Below are 15,538 nucleotides of genomic sequence, written 5' to 3' on the forward strand. Positions count from 1 at the left end.
CAGTCTGCACACCTAAAATGCGTGTCTGTTCTCTTGGAGCGAGGAGTTGTGTTCGCTCACACATGACATCTCTGCGGGCGGCTGCCTTGGGCAGAGGTCTGAGGCACCCTCTTGCGTAAGCGCGTTGCCGCGGAGAGCGAGAATACCTCGTGAGCGGTGGTGATAAACAAGCTAAGAGCAGTGCCAATCAAGATAGAAATCAACTTCCGCCACCCCTGCGAGAGCGGGGCGAAAAAGAGAAAAACCACGTATCGAGCGCGCCTCCGCTGCGATCACATGGCGGAACCGAAAGCGTGTTGCCACTGAGAGCGAGAATACCTCGCGAGCGGCGCTGATAAGCAAGCTAAGAGCAGCGCTAATCAAGATGGAAATCAACTTCCACCACCCTCCAAGAGAGTGCCGACAAAGAAAAAAATGACGTTTCGCGCGCCTCCGTTGCGATCATGCGGCTAAACCGAAACTGCCAAAGGGGTGTTGCCGCAGTCTGAGCGTTGCGCTGAAGCTAGCAATCAGCTCTGTTTATCTCCCCGAGAAGGTAGCACCAACTTCAAACGCATCTTTTAAGTGCTAAGAGGTGGCAGCACCTCCCGGTGAGCACCTATCGTCAATATGGCGCGAAATTTCAAACGGAGGGTCGGAGCCATACCCGTACGGCAAAGACCTTGCGGGACAGAAAACCGCCGCCGTACATGTACAGCAAAAACCTTCAAAGGGTTAAGAGGGCGAGGGGGCATAGTTACAAGGAAGGGTGGGAGGGAAGCAGATTTGCTTTCCCGCCAGCTTGCTTGATGGCGCTAGTTCTGCCTCCTAGTGCCACTGAAACGGCAGAGTTGCCAAGGCCAGAACTGGGCCTCTGCTGCTGCTTCCCTCTGCGTGCTTGTGTTTTCTTCCTCTGCTGACAGATAGGCACTGTTTACCTTCTTCGTCCTGTGCTCTTAATGCGAGTCATGTCTTATCAAGATTACGATGATAATCATGTTAGTGTGCTCCCTTCTGTTGCCGCGTTCAAAAGACAAGGAGAATGAGATGCTATGTGTCGCATTCGCGTCCTTCCTTGTATTCAGGGTCTGTCTTGTACAGATAAGGATATGGCGCACTGTCTCCAACAATCTTTCCATCGGGACGTCCCGGTTTCGACACATCATAAACAAACGCGAACGAGTCCAACCAAGCCAACCATAACAAGCGCGTGCGAGAGTTGACACGAGCAGAAGATAGTGCAAAACAAGCGGTCCGGCTGAACCAGACGCAAGTACAAATGGAGTGGTCGAGTGGGTTGCATGATGCCAGTTTCCCATGCATATGTCTCTGTAGGGGCCACTCTTATTGGTCTCCTCCAATCGCAGCTCGCTTGCCGCCGCAGCAAGCCGTGAATAATCGGCCCAGGACCGATCCCACCTGCGGTGCACATTTTGTTGCTAGTGTGGCTGTTGCGTTACAGTGCGATGCAGAAACGGCCAGCTTGCCATTTAAGATAGGGTACAATTTCCGTACTTTTCTTCTTTTTTTCTTCCCCCCCGCGTCGCAGTGAGGGGTTTCTCCTAAGCCTCTCCTCTATGGTGGGGTCAGAACAATGCTGGTTGGAGGCACCATCACGTGATTTTACGCGCTGCTGAGAGCATTTTCGGTCTGCGGTGTGTTTGAATTAACCGTCTCAAATGCCTGCACGTCCGAATTACCGGGTGTTTTCGCCCATTAGAATTCACATAGCTTTGACGGGATTGCGGTTTCAGTTCAAATTAAGCATGTTTTAATTAACGAGATTCGACTGCATGCGTCCCATTGAGTGAAATCTGCCCGCGTTGCCGTACATCTCTTGTAGTCGCAAACTTAATGCAAATTGCCATTACTTGCGAGGCACGGCAAATGGCAGGTACGCTGGCAACCAAGTGTGTCATTTGGCTGAACAGCCAAACTGAACATTTATTTTTCTGAAAGCTGAACAAAGCTGAACATCTTAATATTTTTATTAGTGTGTTCAGCCAGGATGATAATGAGAGTGGCACCACCCCTGCGATACGAGCACATCAAACCATTCCTGAATGTTGCAGCTGTGTTTTTTTATGAATTTTTTCACTTTGCATTCTTTTTGCTCTTCTTCTTTGATATCTGCACTGTTGTTATCATCAAGATTGACCACCTGGCAGATTATATGAAGGGATCAGAATCGGGAAATGACTCCTTAAAAAACTTGGTCCCTATATGTTGACAACCAGTATAAGCAGATAAAATTTTTGAGTTCTCTGAATATTGTAAGTGCATGGTAATATACTGTGAAATCTCAATATGATGAGCTTTAGAGGACTGCAGTAAATTGTTAATTATTCTGGAAGATTGTTATAGGGAAAGCCCCAAAAATAACCATTCTGCCCATCAGTTCACAAGTTCTCAGCCTGTGCTGTAGCTATTTTCCATAGATTCCGCTAATAATTCCATAAAGATTCCATTAATAAGAGTTAAGCTTGCAAAACAGATGCTGACGCCAAGAAAACTACAGACACAAAGGCAGCTCCATACCACCTCCAAAGCGCACTGTTTGTTTTTCAAATTCCTTGTGATTGGCGCAGCAACTTTCTCGCTCAAGGCAGACACCTGAACCATTCCAAAGTGCTCGCAAAAACGACGCTGTCGGCAAAGCACATGGCATCCCCGCAAGTACGGAGGTCATATTTCTCCATGCAGTGTAGCTATACTCCATTTCAGGCATCAGATGCAAAGGCTAGAGAGAGTTTTTGCAGTAACTGTTTTTATATAGGCTCAGTATTGAATGAAGAAAGTCTTAATCCTTAGAAACAAACAAACTGGTGTACGGCTATCTAATTTGTTGTTTTAGATCAATTTGTTTTTAATTGCGTTCCTTTTTTTTTTTTATTATTGGCAACCCATCGCCGCAGCGTCACATGCACGCTCGTGCAAGTAAACGGTGTTGGTGCACAGCAATCCATGGATAAAACGCGTGGAGATACATTTTCATCACCAAACTTATTGCGTAGCTTCTACAGCGTTGCACCTGATGTCTGAAAGGTAGTGTAGTATGGCCGCAGAAACAATGACGAAAGAAGAAAGAGACGCACCTCCTTTGCTAGGCAACTCTTGTCATGGCGGAGCATGCGCTCGCAAAACGTGATTTGTCTTTGCCTCTAAATAGGAGGGGAAATTTAATTGCGCTCGCCCCATTTCCCACTTTTTCCCCTTAGGCGCCGGCGCGTCTCTGGTTTCCCAAATTCATGCACCACGGTGTCCACTTCCTGCCCCTTGTCGTCTGCTAGTCTACCGTTTCAGCTGCCGTGAAGGATACACACAAGTATAAGAATCCCCAGAATTCGGAATATTAGTTCGTAGTACTGAGGTGTTGTTAACATGACACGGAAAATGAATAACGACCGTTATTCTGAAAAGTTGGGTATTCTGAAGTTGCAGCACTGAAATATTTTTACGTTGATACTATAAAAAGTCTGCAGGGGATTTCTGAAAAGCTCGTTAATTGAAAAGTTTGTTAATGTGGTGTTCGTAATAAGGTTTCACTGTACAGGTGCTACTTGTAGTGCTTGTTCTCACTTCTGTCCTGTTTGTACTGTTCACTGGTGCTACTACTGGCTTAGGAATGCGTTGTTTACAGCTACACTAGCTCTTCTTTCTCTGTGTATGAAACATGCTGATACAATGCAACCCTTTTGCTACATGCAGGATGTGCATCATTGGTGGAGAGCCAATTGGAACTGAGTCCCACTGCACATCAGAACTGGTAAGGCAACATTGTGTGGTAGGAATTCTCTATGTTCCCATGAATGCTTGTGAACGCATGCTTGCAATAGATCCCACCTCTCGTAGCATGGGTACCTGGCAGCGAAAAGTATTGGAAGCTGATAGGTGGGCTGTGCTTGTCTCATGTTAAAGTTTAGTTTACCAGCAGTTGCGTCAGTATAAACCTTTATCTCTCGTGTTTCCACATAGATGTACTGTAAAAACTGGAATATAGGTCGAATCCTTTTTCTCCAGAGAATATTGTGAAAAGGTTCCTCGTGTCCTTGGTACAACGTCAATTTTTGTCTGGCCATTATGGGATAATGGAGAGAATGCATAAGCATCCTTGTTATTGTTGCCATTGCAAGTGTGTGAACTTGGCAAACTTTGTGCACACGTGCTTTACTTCTGTCTGGGTGCAAATTGGCAGGTCTCCGACTCGAGTGCTGCAGTGAAAACGATGTGATAGAACGCGCGGAAGCAAACTGGGCCATGCTGGCACTGCACTGTTTGTGAAACTTGACTTTCACTGAAAACTTTCATGGCTGCTGCGCTTAACTTTAAGACACTTTGGTATGGTAGAATCCCTTCTTAAGCATCATACACGATTACTCCCTGTAATGGCAGATATTTATAATTGAATAGGTGGCGTAAGTAACTTGCGACTGTGTCGCTTCATGAAACAGAAAGGCTTGTCTTTTCTTCAGAGGAGTGTATGCAAAGCAGATGAGCTTTTAGTGTTTTGTACTAAGTCTGCGACGCAACTACTTGCCAGTACAAATTGACAGTGTGGGGTAGGTCGCATTAGCCACTGCAGTCTGTAAACATGGCGTGAAAAAGCTGAACGTGCTGAACTGCTGCCGGCAGGAGACCATCAAAACAAATAAGTGGCAGGCAGTAATTTCATCACTGCGTGTGCACCTCAGGTGCCCAGTGTGTGTCAATCATTTGGACAGTGTCATGCAGTCCTAGTCGTGCATAATAAGAGGCTTGAACACACCAATAATGATGCAAATGTAGGTTGTCAAAAGCAAGCACACGTGTGGTTCTTGTCTTGAATGACAAATGAGAAAATTGATTGAATAAAGTATATTCTGCAAACTGAATTGCAGAATTTTTTCCACCTCAAAGCAAAGGGCCGGCCTATATTAGAGATTGACCTACATTCCCATTCATACTCGGCAAGGCCGTGAGCCACTTCCTCCACCAGGCCCCACTCCTGTGCGAATGCCCTCATGATGGTAAACGCATGCACCTGGACGGAGACAGAAGTGCCATCACCTGCTTCTACATCACCATCGTGAACAACATGGAAGCACCAGAAGCTATGGAATCGGCAAACACGTCATGACCACCATAGTTTGACATCACTATCGTTGGGGATTGCAGTCAATGAACTGTACGCCACAAATTCACTATCTATGATCTGCACACACGACATTGCCACGATTCTGGGTTTCTACATGTCTAAAGATATCAGTAAATACTGCACACTGTTTGGCATGCAGTAACGTAAGTGACTGTGTTAAATGGTGAGCCAATACATTAAGTTCGATGGCGGCAGGGTGGACGTTTAATTTCCTCTATATTTAAACTGCAACTACTTATCAAGTGAGTACATATTAACAAGGTTTTCTGCACCTTGATATAAGATATCAACGAATTAAATCTGGTGTTTGGCTGGCTGGGCTTTATTTTACATTGGAGACCTGGTTTCAGGTGGCTTTCTTTTTCCCTACTCTTAAGATTTTGCCACCTAAATTCATCAAGAATTTTTATATGGTGCCAACTCTACCCTAGATGTCTGCACCAACAAAGGTGTTGATAAAGCAATGGATTAGTTGGGCACTAACACTTGCAAAGAAACCTGGAATCATTCGGCCATCGGATGCCAGGGTGTGGTGTTGGGTTGCTAAGCACGAGGTCACAGGGTCTAATCCTGGCCACGTCGGCCGCATTTCAAGGCGAAATGCGAAAATACCTGTGTATTTCGATTTAGGTGCACATTAACGAACCCCAGGTGGTCCAAATTTCCGAAGAGGCCACTACAGCGTGTCTCGTAATCAGATCGTGGTTTTGCGATGTAGAACCCCACAATTCAATTTTCGTTTTTAGCCCTGGTGCCAGGGTATGGAGATTTGGTGCAAGTATTCACCGTACTTTATCTGTAGCATGAAAATAGCTGAAAAACAAGCTGGTCACATGCACATGCGTATTTGTTTGGCAAGGCTTTAAGATTTTAAAGCCACGTGTATAATAAGCTCACATTAATAAGGAAAGTACAGAGATAAATTAAGTTTTGCACTTATTCAGGCTTTTAGGCACTCTTCTATGTATCCAAATTACCAATGTTGGCAAGAGCAAATTCAAACAGCACTTTCTGGATGTGCATTTTGACCAAAAAAAAAAAAGATGGCTTGGCTGACTTGACTTGCAAACTGCCAGCCAGCTTTCTGGTTTTGTTTGATCTCGTGGCTGCATATTAGCAACAGTGCAATAGTAGTTCAGTGTTGTTTGGGTGCCATGTGTTGCCACAGCAAGCTGCTGACAAGCCATCACAGCCAAAAGGAGATTGGCTGGCTTGTGTATGCTTGTAAATACTGGATATAACGAAAGTAGTTTCGTATGGGATGAGACTTCATCATAATCAGGGCTGCAGTCCAGACTTGCCGCTGTGTCACAAGAACACAGTATAACTTTAGCTTTAGCTCAGGTGCTCCTGTCGATAAATACATGTAAAAGGAGAATTTGTTTTTCTCGGTAACTACTGTACCAAATTTGACAAGGTTTGTTGCATTTAAAAGAAAAACTGAAAATGTAGCAACTGTTTGTTTCAAATTTTTATATAGGTCATCAACTTTTTTATTAAAAATTGGCAAAAATCTAAAGTTTTCAGAAAATGAAACTCCAGTTTACAACCATGTAACTCATCAAGGAAAAAGGATATCACAGTTCTGTGAATTCTGATAGTACTAAATCTAAAGCAGACAAAATTTGATATGTTACGTGAATCTAAAAAAAATCAGTAATATGGGAATACAGCTTTCGCAGAACCCTGTACACAACGTAAGAAATTCACGTAAGATATAAATTCACATATCAAATTTGTCCGCTTTGAATATTCTAATAGATGCCATTTACAGAACCACAATATCTGTTCTTAAAGCTGGGCTATTAATTAGTAAACTTTGTGCGTCTTATCTTTCTTCTGCACTTTCGAATTCTTTAAAAATCTTTTAACAAAATTCAGGCCCTATTTCGCTTCCAACAGTCACTAGAATTTTTCTCTCTCAAATGCAACAATTTTCATTAAGATCGGTCTAGGGGTTATCTCGGAAAAGTGTTATTGCGTTCTACATGTGTTTGAATAGGCTGCATTGGAGTTGGGCCCAAGCTAAAGCTTCCTCTTAAGATACCTGTGGCTAATACCACATACCGTATTCTTGTGTTTTCAGCAGGATTGTTATTGTATGCAGAAAATCTGGAGCAGTAAAAAATCGCGAGGGAATGTCGGGGAAGTCTTTATGCTTGCTCTAGCTTCAGCTTTCTTGAAATTTACAGTCGAGTGCTATTACAACAAAATGACCTGTATAACGCAGGAATGATTCTGTCCCAGTTCTATTGTGAGCTGTGTGGTGCGTGATCTTTACAGTAAAGTGACCTGTATAACGAATGATGTCGGAGGCTCCAAGCACTTTGTTTAAAAGCATTCGACCACATGAATGTTGCCGTTTGGTTTTCTTTCTGATAATTATTTAGGTTGAACGAACACCACTGTTCTAGATTTGACTGCTTGCTGTGACTGAAGCAGGTGGCCAGCATCATGTTAAGGCTGCATAAGAATTGAAACTGGATACTGAGCGTACATTGTAGCTTTTGAGCCGGCACTTGGATGATGCCCTTAGTCAGTTGTCTATATCTGTTGCGACAGGTCACATGTGGATGTCGTACTGGTGGCTTATGAGAAGCAGCATGCCAACACTTGGAAGAACTTCGTGTGCACAGAATTTCTGTCAAATCGATCTGTATAGTGAATTGCTGGGCAGAATCCAAAAAAACATATATATATATTTTGTTTAAAGGGCAACCCCATTGTCCAAGTAACATGACCTTAGGCTTGCGGTTGTCTCACTATTGTTTGACTAAGGTCAATAAGCATGGCGAATTGTGCGCAAGGTTGTGTTTAACGGCATTACTTTCTATTGGTGGGCTTTGTGCAGATGGCAGCCTGTCAACCATGTTGGCCTGGCAAGGTCCCCAAGACCGGCAATGGGCACAAGTCCCCTGTAGCACCTTAATTGCTCGTGTCAAAAATAAAGATCATATGGAGGTTTCTTGGTGGTCATCTAGCTCTGCACGGGGCACATTGCTGCATCCAGCCTTTCGTGCCACCACAAGCTTGCACCCTTTGGGGTGCCATAGTACTAACACAATAGTATGCCAATCGAACTACTGTACTCCATTTCATATGTAGCAGGCCACACTACAGAGGCTAGAGAGACTTCAGTTGCTTCTTACATTTTAGACCTAAATGTAGTGGAAGGTGTGGGTATGGGGGGGGGGGGGGGGGGGTATCGTGTATTTCAAGGTAACGTCTCATACTTGTATGATTATTTACTGCATGGAAATCATTGCAGGTCTGAACCTATTTACCACTGAACAAGTCTAGTTTCTGCAACCACTCACCACGCTGACCAAAACCTAGCATGTCACATAATGGAAGCACAGATTGTGCAAATGATTTTATGTAATCTTACATTCATAAGCTATTCTGTAGGAAAGCATAGGAGATCAAAATTACTGCATTGTCAATTGTGCTGTGCTAGACTCGATATATATCCCGTCGAAAACGCATATTTTGGAAAATTTTCAACCAAAAACTAGTGTTATTAGAGCATTTGCCCGATTCTAGTGCGGGTTTTTTTTTTTTTTTTTCCTCCTGGAGAAACGACCAAAATTAGCGTGCGTGGTGCAGTCCGATACGAAACCGAAATCGCCTCTGTGTTCGTATGCTTCGCAGCGTAACAAAGATGTACTGCAACGAAGCGGACTTTAAAAAGCCATGTGGCAGAGCTATTTTGGGAAGCTCGCCGGCATTGTGCAATACATATTCGATCCTTGCAAATTCTTGTTGCTAAAATGGGTGCTCATTAAACTTTATTCAGCTTTGGTGTCATTTCTACGTTAGTTTTCTACTTTGGACATAAAGTGGGCGCGCGTTTCATACGGGGGCATGTTTTAGTTCCTGTGCATGGTTAATTACGTCATTCCTGTCAGTCGGAATAACCGGGTGGACTGTGTTAGCGTAAAAAATATATATGGATTGTGACGGTGAAGAGCGAGACAGTGCCAAAGCGAGTCACGAATTTACCTTACGAAGTGAAACTGGAAACTCAACGTTAGCGGCGTGTACAAACGTTGAAATTTTTAGCTATGGGTCAAGTGCGTCGCCTATTCATGACTCTTCCCAGTGTAATCACTAGCGCTCGCGTATGTTCAGGAATGTACAGTGCTCGGCGATTGATACTCTGAGCGTGTGGTTGCCGGCACTTTTTGCGCCACCGGTGGGCGCTGGAGACAGTGGGCCGATACTTCTTTGTATCGCATGAAAGCGAGAGCCCTTTCTGATGCATCGCGATTCGATTAGGCCCCTCCGCGATCACCCAGCACTCGCCGGCCGCATGCGGTCCCAATATCGCGACTAATCGCCGAGCACTGTGCGTCCTATTCGCTACGGTGCTCGATGACCTCGAGGCGCCCTACTATGCGCATCGCGTATGCAGTCTAAATGGAAACTTACGATTGTTTCGCTATACAGTGTGCGACAACATTGGGAAATGTTTCAACACATCTACGCGCGTCTTATGTCGAGCGATAACTGGTTAGCCGGCGAGGAAAGATCACCGAAGATAGAGAGCTTAAAGGGACACTAAAGAGAAAAATAATTTGTGCATCATTAAATTACCCTTCTACAACAGCACAAACACCGATCTTACCACGATAAGACACTTAGTAAGCAAGAAAAAGCGCAAAAGCGAAATACACGTGGCGACGCCTCGTTGAACTTCCCGCACCAGGCTGCTGTGACGTCATGAATTTTGATAGCGTATTCTAGGGCCTATTTACTCATTTAGCGGTACAGATAGACTGTGTAGTAATAGAGACCTTTAGCTTGTATGCTATTCCGGTAAACGGGAGCGGTTTGGGCGGATTACCGGATGGTCGGGGCGTAAACGTTAGAGTTACTGTATATGCTACCGCAGGTAGCCTGTGGTAGCATATACAGTAACTCTAGTAAACGTGAGCGGTGAAGCCGCCTGGTGTTGTAGAGCTCAACCAGACAAACGCATAGCTAAAACTGCAGTAACTCACCATATCCTGCTTCGCCACTCGCGCAAATTTTTGGCAGCGGCGTAATTGTGAACACGATTACGCCAGCAGCTAAGCAGAATATAGTCATTAGCTCTATGTTTGTGTGGTTGAGCTTTGCGCCACCAGCTGGCGCCACCAATCTGGCCGCTCGCGTTGACGCCCCCGCTAAACCGGAAAACCGCCCGCGCTTGCCCGAATACCGGACACGCTAAATGTCTATTCTCAACCCGCCGTGGTTGCTCAGTGGCTATGGTGTTAGGCTGCTGAGCACGAGGTCGCGGGATCGAATCCCGGCCATGGCGGCCGCATTTCGATGGGGGCGAAATGCGAAAACACCCGTGTACTTAGATTTAGGTGCACGTTAAAGAACCCCAGGTGGTCGAAATTTCCGGAGTCCTCCACTACGGCGTGCCTCATAATCAGAGAGTGGTTTTGGCACGTAAAACCCCATAATCTATCTGTGTAGTATTCTAAAGGAACCAAATATTAGACTTTGCAAGATTGGGGAACCTTTACTGAGCCAACGCTGCCCAAATACGAAAACATACTTCGGAATCCCTGATGTCACACTGACGTACCGGCGTAGGGATTTAGGCGCGAAATTCAAATATCGGTACTTTAACCTTCATTTTCTCATCTAATCAAACTATTATTTTGAAATGACCGCCTGCAGAGTTCTCAAGCAATGCTTTATCAGTCTAAACTGATTTATTGTTTTCCTTTGGTGTCCCTTTAAGTTTGCTTGTGCACTAGTGCGGTCGTGCAGCAGCAGGTTACACGAGAAGTGCATGCCAACTGCAAAGCTGGTAACAACCTCTTGGTGATGCAGTGTCTAATCGGAGAGCACGCAAAACGAATGCTGCAGAGACTTGTATATGCTACTTAACTGCTGTAAAGTGTTTGTAGCAACATAGTCGCTAATGTGCCGTACTTATACGATTTTCCGTCAAACACTGATGCAACAAAACGTTGTCAAACGCTTTGCAGTTTGAGAAATCGGCGTGAGATGTCGCCACCAGCTTTGCTACTGCCGTCCATGACTTGAGTGATCTAAAATGTATCATCTGGGAGTTTGCGAACAAGCTAAGACCCTAATGCACGTGAAATTGGACATCCCTCTGCACTCTTGGCAGCCATTCAGAACGCATGCAGGTGGGTAGTGTGCTGCCTATTAATTTAGGAGGGACAACGAACAAAAGAGAGATATGATTGCTATAACTAAATGAGTACAGTTACATTTTTCACGTAGCAACTCCACAACCCTTGCACGTAAGAGTACGATGCTTAGCAAGTGTAAAGGTCGGGAAACATTTTAATACGATACCAAACCTTTTTTTTTTTTTTCGTATACGGCACCACGGGTGCCGTATCCTGGCGTCACGTCATGACCAAATTTTCATGACGCTGCAACGACACCGGTGATTGTGCAACGACAGCTTCTGTTTCGTACTTGCCCGAACGTCGTGCGCATGCGTGAGTTGCGAAAGGGACATCTGGGGATTTTTGCGAAGCCTGGGGCCGTATTCTGTAGCGGTTCCTTTGGGAACCGGTTCCTTTGGGCTGTTGCCATTGGTCGGCGTTTCGTTGTCGTCATCCCTGGTGGGCGGGACGACAAATTTTGATGACGTCACACAGGTTGCCAATCTTCTGGAAAGGAACCGGTTCCCTGCTAGGAGAGGAACCGCGGAGAAGTGGTTCTCTCGAGGGTCGCGCGCGGGGGCGAGCATGATGTCGAGGGTTGCTAGGGCAACCGTGGCTGCCGGCTAACCTCGCGCCAGCTGACGAGCCGGCACCTAGACGAGACGAGACAGAGACGGCAATGGCGGCTCCTTTGGTTGTGTTGCTGGGGAGTGCCGAAAGACAACGACGCGACGAGAGGCAACGACGCGACGCGTTCGGCATGGCCGAAGAAGAGTTTCGAAGGCATTTTAGGCTCTCCAAAGACATAGTGTGACGTCTTTGCGATGAGCTGGAAGGACATCTCGGACCTCAAAGATTTCGTGGTGTCGACATTACGATGAAAGTGCTGTGCGCGCTGCGGTTTTTTGCCACCGGGAGCTTTCAACAGTGCGTCGGGAATGAAGAAGCGATTGCACTGTCGCAGCCTTCGATCAGCCGGATCATTACAGCCGTCGCCAAGGCCATTACGGTTGTGGGCAAAGAAAAAGGATGGGTTAGATTCCCATCCACGGCGCAACAGAAAGCCGCCGTCAAGGAAGGCTTTCTTAGCCGTGGAAAAATTCCAGGAGTTCTAGGATGTGTGGACGGGAGTCTGATAGCCATCGTTCGCCCTAAGAAGCTCGGCCCCGGCGAAACGGAATCGTACTGGAGCCGTAAAGGGTATTACGCCCTCAACTGCATGGTCGTGAGTATTGTTCATTGACAAATATTTTCGATATGTGATTGCGCGAGTGCACGTTGTAAAAAACTTCGTTTCGTTATTTTTCATCAATTGCCGGTAATACTTGCGTTCCTATTCGAGAAAGTAGCGTTTGTGTTGTATGTGTAATGACGACTTTGATCTTGGCAATAGAACCCGGCCGCACTTTTTCAGTGCTCTCTAATCACAGTTGAATAGCCTTTTCGATGCTACAATGTAAACACATTACGCGCGACTTAAACCGGAATAGACGCCGTAGCAGTGAAGGGAGTCTTCGTCTGCGAGCGATCCTAACAGAAGACGAGCCCTTGTGATTCTTATTCGACGTAAAACTAAAGCATTGTGGCCAACAGACTGTAAACGTGAAAAGGAGCATCCCATCAATGAAAATGGTGTGAGGGAGAATGAGAATGTGTGGACACCCATTTGCTCTAGCTGTTAATACGGCACATGCTGCCACTTCCGCGTTCTTTCGCTTGTAATAGGCACCTTGTCTGGAAAAACAAGAAAAAAACACAGGTGGCACTCTCTAGCAGAATCTTGTACAATATGGACGGAAGAAACCAGAGGAATTATTTTGCACATTGTGTTGTGACCGCACGCCATACATGAGCACATGTACACATGCCAACATTGCATTTGTAGATAACATTGTTATCATGCTGATGATTAGTTCAACTGCTTACTGCGTATGTTGATATCTCCTTTTCTGTAATTGTGTTGGCTGACTGAACAGTAACTGATTGGCAAGTAGTGTTGTAAGCAAAAGTTTGTGCCAGATATTTGTTGCAGTGGCATTGACACCTTCTCTTTGCTTTCTCTTACGAGGTGTGTGATGCAAAGCTGAATATCCTGGCAATTGACCCACGGTTTCCGGGATAGTGCCACGATTATTTCGTTTGGAGGCATTCTGCATTTCGCCGCCGCCTCACTCGTGGCCTGTTACTTCATGGAGAAGTCTTGCTTGGTAAGTGCACCTAAAGTAGCAGTGCTTCTTCCACATGTAAAACATACACAGTCAAATAGTTTTGCATCCTAGCAAGCTTTAAGAAAGCGTGATTTGCTAGAAATGTGTTGTGAATGTAGCAGTACCTAATGAACCTGCAGCGACTATCGAGAGAAACATGTCTCTCTTAGAAGGCAGATATTTTTACCAGCATGTATACAACAGCTGACATGTTATTCTGTTTATTTACTTATTAATTTCAATACACTGAATGCCACGTGGAGCGTTACAGGGAGGGGTGTAATTCTACAGAACACGTCGAAATGGCAGTTTTCAAGTATGATGGAAAAGGGTTGGTGACAATGGACTCGGGTAGCTGGTTCCTGGTCACTGTCCTTGGAAAGAAGGAATAAGCGTGTGCGTGAAACTTTCGGCATCGACGTTAGTGATCGGTGTAGTATATATTGTAGAATAGTGCAAGTTGTGCTATTTTTCTTTGTGTCACAATGTCTGCAATTTTTTTTGTTGCAGCGACATGTGGTGCTGGAGTGATTATAAAGGATCAAACGGGTAGCTCGAGTTCGGGTACCTTCACGAGAAGAGGTACGAAAAGTAGAGTAAGGATCCCAGATACTGGCAGCATATTCGAGAGTAGACCTTAGAAGTGTTTTATAAAATAACACTTCTGAAGAGAGAAGAGCTAATTAGTTTTAGTGGAGGATGTACATTTAGGGAGAAGCAAATGGGATGAGCGGAGCAGAAAACCACGAGTATGAAATAAATATTACATGTCCAACTTAACCCGAGAATGAGATTTGCAGCCGAGACAACAGGTGAAATTGGGCTTTTCTTTAAAATGTGTCGAACTTTCTTTACAACTTTCTGGGAAGGTCAATGTTCGATAGATATTGCAACAATAAATCCAAGACCCGCTGCTGTTGTAAAAGGGCCCTGGCGTAGACTGTGTTCTTGCATTGTGCCTTAATGTATCCACGTTCGTTCACTGACGTGCAACACTTTACAGGGGACTCTGGGTACCCGCTAGAGCCATGGATCATGACTCCTGTGCCTGGTCACCCAAATCGCCTCACGGCAGAGGGGCGCTATAATGAGGCACACGCATCAATGCGAAATGCCGTTGAGCGGTGCATAGGAGTCGTCAAGAGCCGCTTCCGATGCCTGCAGAGGTATCGGGTGCTCCACTACTCGCCTCAGAAAGCAGCCACTATTGTTGCAGCTTGTGCAGCGCTGCATAACCTCTGCCTTGCAGCAGGCGTGCCTCTGCCAGACGACCCAGGTGACGACGGTGCACATGACGACAGCGCACAGGAGCCAGCCCAGGCACAAGTGACGCTTCAAGTACAGGTGCCACCACAGGCGCACCCTGTACAGCCTTCTCGAGCTTTGTTTCAAAGAGGCCGTGCGGTGCGTGAATCCATAGTTGGTGTGTTTCGGCTGCCCAGAAATTTGCGCATTGCCTACCTGCAAAGTGTGTGCCGGCGCATTCGCTGGCAAATGAGGTGGAGACATGTGCTGGTGTAACATGTTTTATTTTTATTATCATAAAAGTAAATAGGCCGTGCACTTCAACATAACACATTGCGTGTGCTCACATGTGGCTAATCATAGTATGCTGCATACTGCAGTAGTGGAAAGCACATGATTTGTCTATGTTGAGCATGACAGATGCACATGCAGTGACAAATAACCATGTGCCATTATGTTACTCCTTTGCTTTGTTCACTGTGCTTTTGAATATTGTCTCGCCAGGGAATTTTCTTTAAATAAAGGTTATTTCCAAGGTGAATGGCAACCAATCTTGCATTGTTGAATATTGCTTTGCAATGCCTATTTTACTGTGCAGTATGCATTGTTCCAAAGCTGAAGATGTCTGTTCATGTGTGACACGCAAGAGCAGCACGAGTTACACAGCAACTGAAATGTCGTCAGCAATCTGTATAGCACATATTGAAACGTATAGCAACAAACGAGACATGTCAAGCACTTATTGGAGCAGGATTTCGTTAAATAGCAGACACTCATGCTTACTACTGCTTTGTTTAAACTCAAGAGTTGCTTCAACATTGCATTTCTTG

General features: G+C 45.3%; 1 protein-coding gene and 1 long non-coding RNA gene across 3 annotated transcripts in view; both read left to right on the top strand.

Annotated features, from left to right (window-relative positions):
* The window catches only part of LOC126541667 (uncharacterized), a 55,707-nt gene extending 47,629 nt beyond the window's left edge, over positions 1 to 8,078 (top strand). For both annotated transcript variants that reach the window (XR_008614797.1, XR_007601700.2), the window contains 2 exons: positions 3,688 to 3,745; positions 7,965 to 8,078. The gene's annotated coding sequence lies outside the window, so the exon portion shown is untranslated. The remainder of the gene's footprint in view (positions 1 to 3,687; positions 3,746 to 7,964) is intronic.
* Positions 8,079 to 11,626: 3,548 nt separating this feature from the next.
* On the top strand, positions 11,627 to 15,249 carry LOC129387618 (uncharacterized). The gene is made up of 3 exons (XR_008614795.2): positions 11,627 to 12,481; positions 13,325 to 13,463; positions 14,467 to 15,249. It is a non-coding gene; the product is annotated as an uncharacterized lncRNA (long non-coding RNA).
* The last annotated feature ends 289 nt before the right edge of the window (positions 15,250 to 15,538 follow it).

This window comes from Dermacentor andersoni, chromosome 2 (assembly GCF_023375885.2).
Source record: "Dermacentor andersoni chromosome 2, qqDerAnde1_hic_scaffold, whole genome shotgun sequence".
Classification (NCBI taxonomy): domain Eukaryota; kingdom Metazoa; phylum Arthropoda; class Arachnida; order Ixodida; family Ixodidae; genus Dermacentor; species Dermacentor andersoni.